The following is a 5,391-nucleotide window of genomic DNA, read 5'->3' on the forward strand; positions in this document are numbered from 1 at the left end:
TGTAATCCTAGCACTTCAAGAGACCAAGGTGGGTGGATCACTTGAGCTCAGGAGTTTGAGACCAGTCTGGGAAACATGGTAAAACCCTGACTCTACAAATAATACAAAAATTTAGCTGGGTATGGTGGTGTGCGCCTGTGGTCCCAGCTACTCGGGACGCTGAGGTGGGAGGTTGGCTTGAGCCCAGGAGGCTAATGCAGTGAGCCAAGATGGCACCACTGCACTCCAGCCTGGGCAACAGAGTGAGACCCTGTCACAAAAAAAAAAAAAATCTATTGGTAACCGAAATATCTAAAGAAATGACATTCCAGTAGCCATGAACACTCCTGGTGCGACAGATCTTGCCTTCCCACACCGTTCTCTGTGAAAAGGAACCATGGCCCCTTGGAAAAATGGCTGCTACTAGAATAAAGGCCAGAAATACACAAGATAGGCCTGGAGCATTTTGCGCTGCCACAAAGTAAGGAACTGCTCCAAATAAAACAAACCAACAAACAAAACTCTGAAAAACACGTTGATGGGACTATGTCAAAGGGCCACAGAAGCCAAATTAGAGGGTCGATGGCCGAAGCTGGGACCATTTGACAGACAAAATACAGGAGTATCAGGTTATAACCCAAAGCATAAAATAAATATCCAGCAGTCCATGCTGATATAATCCAATAAATGGGGGAGAGTGAGATAAATCTCCCATGCAGAAGGATTCTAGAAAACTCATGAGTTTCAGCTGTGGACAAGCTTAAAAAATAATAATTTATGTAGGGCCAGATGTGGTGATGCATACCTGTAACCCCAGCACTTTGGGAGGCCAAGGCTTGGAGTGCTTGAGGCCAGGAGTTCCAGACTAGCCTGAGCAACACAGTGAGATCCCATCTCTACAAAAAAAATCCAAAAAGTAGCCAGGTGTGATGGTACGCACCTGTAGTTCCAGCTACTAGAGAGGCTGAGGCGGAAGGATCTCTTCAGCTCAGGAAGTTGAGGCTGCAGTGAGCCATGATCACACCACTGTACTCCAGCCTGAGCAACAGAGCAAGACTCTGTCTCTAAAATTAAAAAAAAAAATTATGTAGACAGTCCATCCTTAAGGAAATGGAGTATAACCTCCCACACCATAGGTATGAGTTACACATAGTGACTTCCTTCCACAATATCCAAAATGAAAAGGAGGGTCAGGCATGGTGGCTCACGTCTGTAATTCCAGCACTTAGGGAGGCCAAGGCGGGTAGATCACCTGAGGTCAGGAGTTCGAAACCAGCCTGGCCAACATGGTGAAACCCTGTCTCTACTACAAAATACAAAATTAGCTGAGCATGGTGGTACACACATAATCCCCAGGCTAGAGTGCAGTGGTGCAATCTTGGTTCACTACAACCCCTGCCTCCCACTATAACTCCGCCTCCCAGGTTCAAGCAATTCTCATGCCTTAGCCTCCAGAGTGGCTAGGATTACAGGAGTGCATCACCACATTCAGCTAATGTAATGTTTGTACTTTTTTAGTAGAGACTAGGTTTCACCATGTTGGCCAGGCTAGTCTCAAATTCCTGACCTAAACGGATCCACACACCTCTGTCTCCCAAAGTGCTAGGATTACAGGCATGAGCCACAGTGCCTGGCCAGGACCCTGTCTCTTTAAAGAAATAAATAATGAAGTTGATAGGATGTACCCTTGATATGGTGTGATGAAAACAGCACTTTACTTCCTTGATCTTGGTGCCAATAACCCATCATCCCATTCTTACAAAAAAACACCAGATAAATTCCAATAGAGGGATGGACACTGTACCAAAATACCTGACTGGCTGGCACTCCTCAAAACTGTCAAGGTCATCAAAAACAAGGGAAGTATGAGAATCTGTCACAGCCAAGAAGAGCCTAACAAAATCCCTGAAAGTGAGATGGACTGGCCGGGTGCAGTGGCTCACACCTGTAATCCCAGCACTTTGGGAGGCCGAGGCAGGCGGATCACTTGAGGTCAAGAGTTCAAGACCAGCCTGGCCAACATGGTGAAACCCTGTCTCTACTAAAAATACAAAATTTAGCCAGGCATAATGGTGCATGCCTACAATCCCAGCTACTTGGAAGGCTGAGGCAGGAGAATCACTTGATCCCAGGAGGTGAAGGTTGCAGTGACAGAGATCGCCCCTGAGATCGCACTACTGCACTCCAGCCTGGGTGACAGAGTGAGACTCCATCTCAAAAAAAAAAAAAAAAAAAAAAAGTAAGATGGTCTGCTAGGTGGGATCCTGGAAGAGAAAAAAGATATTAGGGAAACATAAAGGAAGACTAAATAAACTATGACCTTTACTTAACAGCAAAGTATCAGTATTGGTCCATTAAATTATAGCAAAGTATCAGTATTGATCCATTACATTATATTAATTTGTTACTAATATGTTAAAAATTTGTAATTAAAATATGTTACTATTAGGGAATAATGGTAACTCTGTTTTTTGCTTGTTTGTTTTTAACACAGGGTCTGGGGGCTCACCCTATAATCCTAGCACTTTGGAGGCCAAGGCAGGTGAATCACCTGAGGTCAGGAGTTTGAGACCAGACTGGCCAATATGGTGAAACCCTGTCTCTACTAAAAATACAAAACTTAGCCAGGTATGGTGGTAGGCGCTTGTAATCTCAGCTATTCAGGAGGCTGAGGCTGAGGCTGGAGAACCGCTTGAATCCAGAAGGCGCAGGTTGCAGTGAGCCAAGATCACACCACTGTACTCTAGCCTGGGCAACAGAGTAAGGCTCAGTCTCTAAAAAAAGAAGAAGGGCAGAGTCTGGCTATGGTACCCAGGCTGGTCTGCAACTCCTGGGCTCTAGAGATCCTCCCACCTTAGCCTCCAAGTAGCTGAGATTATAAGTACCTGCCACTGCACCAGGCCTGGTAACACTCTAGTGCTACTTTGGCAGTATTTCTGCAAATCTAAAATTTAGATTTTCTTATTTCTTCTTTTTTTCTTTTTTCTTTTCATACTTTGTCACCCAGGACGGAGGGCAGTGGTACAATCATGGCTCACTGTGGCCTTGACCTCCCAGGCTCAACCAATTCTCTCACCTGAGCCTCCACAGTAGCTGGGAGCACGGGTGTGTGTCACCACACCCAGCAAATTTTTTAAATTTTTACTAGAAATGGAGGTCTTGCTACATTACCAGGACTGGTCTTAAACTCCTGGCCTCAAAAGATCCTCCTGCCTCAGCCTCCCAGAGTGCTGGGATTACAGGTTTGAGCCACTGTGCTTGGTCTAAAATTTTTCTAAAAAATAAAGACTCTTTTTTTTTTTCTGAGACAGAGTCTCACTCTGTTGCCCATCACCTCAGTATAAGTTTAGAATGTTTTCTTTTTCTTTTGAGACGGAGTTTCACTCTTGTTGCCCAGGTTGGAGTGCAATGGCATGATCTCAGCTCACTGCAACCTCTGCCCCCTGGGTTCAAATGATTCTTCTGCCTCAGCCTCCCAAGTAGGTACAATCAGCTTCCCAAATAGCTGGAATTACAGGTGCCCACCACCATGCCCAACTACTTTTTGTATTTTTAGAAGAGTCGGGGTTTTACCATGCTGGCCAGGCTGGTCTCGAACTCCTGACCTCAAGTGATCTGCTCACCTCAGCCTCTCAAAATGTTGGGATTATATGCATGAGCCACAGTGCCCAGCTTAAAAAATAAAGTCTATCAACAATACTATAGATGAATGAATGAAGTATCTTATTTTTCATCGTGCCAACAATGATTATAGCTACTATGTCACAGAGCTATTTCTAGGATTTCACAGGGGGATGTCCATAAAGTATCTGCCATGGACCCATTCAATTCAGAGCACTTACCACTGTACTAATCCTAAGCCATCCACTACAGAAGCCACTAGCCCTATGTGGTTATTTAAATTTAAATTTGAATTAATTAAAAAATTACACTCATTTTTTTTTTTGAGATGGAGTCTCTCTGTCACCAGGCTGGAGTGCAGTGGTGCTATCTCAGCTCACTGCAACCTCCACCTCCCAGGTTCAAGCAATTCTCCTGCCTCGGCCTCCCAAGTAGCTGGGATTATAGGCGTCCGCCACCTGCGCAGCTAATTTTTGTACTTTTGGTAGAGACGGGGTTTCACTACGTTGGCCAGGCTGGTCTCGAACTCCTGACCTTGTGATCCATCCGCCTGGATCTCCCAAAGTGCTGTGATTACAGGCGTGAGCCACTGTGCCCAGCCTTTTTTTTTTTTTTTTTAAGACATGGGATTTTGCTCTGTTGCCCAGGTTGAAGTGTTATGGCATGATCACAACTCACTACAGTCTCGAACTCCTGGTCTCAAGGGATCCTCTCACCTCAGCCTTTCAACTAGCTGACACTAAAGGCCTACATCACATTACCTGGCTAATTTTTTTTTTTTTTTTTTGGTAGAGATAGGGTCTTGCTATATTACCCAAGCAGGTCTCATACTCCTGGCCTCAAGTGATCCTCCCACCTCGGCCTCCCAAAGTGCTTGAGACAACAGGCATGAGCCACTGTTGTCTGGCCAGAAAGTCAGTTCTTTAGTGGTGCCAGCCATATGTCAAGTGCAAAAAAAAAAAAAAAAAAAAACACACACAAAACACACACACGTGCACACATACACACACACACACACACACACACACACACACACACACACACACGGAGGCCAGGTGTGGTGGCTCATGCCTGTAATCCCAACACTTTGGGAAACCGAGGTGGATCACCTGAGGTTGGGAGTTCAAGATTAGCCTGGCCAACATGGGGAAACCCCGTCTCCACTAAAAATTTAAAAAAATTAGCTAGGCATGGTGACAGGCACCTGTAGTCCCAGCTACTCGGGAAGCTAAGACGTAAGAGTTGCTTGAACCCAGGAGGCAGGGGTTGCAGTGAGTCGCTATCACACCACACACCACTGCACTCCAGCCTGGGCAACAGTGAAAGACTCCATCTCAAAAAGTAATAATAATAAAAAATGAAAATAAAAATATAAAAATTAGGTGGGCATGGTGGTGCATGCTTGTAGTCCCAGCTACTCGGGAGGCTAATGCAGGAGAATCGCTTGAACATAGGAGGCAGAGGTTGCAACGAGCTAAGATCACGCCACTACACTCCAGCCCGGGTGACAGAGCGACTGAGACTTTGTCTCAAAAAAAAAAAAAGAAAACCCCGTGGAGCCAGGGGCTACTGAACTGGACGGTGTGATTCAGAACATGCTCATTATCGTGGGAAGTTCTTCTGGATGACACTGCACCAGACGATGAAGAATGCAACTATTTGTTCAGTCCTCTCAACTCCTTTGGGTCCCTCTGCAAATGACAGCTCTTCAACCTTCCCAACCATCCACTTTTGTTTTTGTTTTGTTTTGTTTTGTTTCGGTTTTTTTTTTTTTTTTTTTTTTTTTTTTGG

The 5,391-nt window shown here is 45.1% G+C and overlaps 1 long non-coding RNA gene across 1 annotated transcript in view; it reads right to left on the reverse strand.

Moving 5' to 3' along the window:
* Positions 1–2,205: 2,205 nt before the first annotated feature.
* The window catches only part of LOC116532639, a 6,353-nt gene continuing 3,167 nt past the window's right edge, over positions 2,206–5,391 (reverse strand). The window contains exon 4 of the long non-coding RNA XR_004260924.1: positions 2,206–2,243. This is a non-coding gene — a long non-coding RNA (uncharacterized LOC116532639). The remainder of the gene's footprint in view (positions 2,244–5,391) is intronic.

Source organism: Sapajus apella, unplaced genomic scaffold (genome assembly GCF_009761245.1).
Source record: "Sapajus apella isolate SASKATOON/1434 unplaced genomic scaffold, GSC_monkey_1.0 scaffold77, whole genome shotgun sequence".
In the NCBI taxonomy this organism is placed as follows: Eukaryota; Metazoa; Chordata; class Mammalia; order Primates; family Cebidae; genus Sapajus; species Sapajus apella.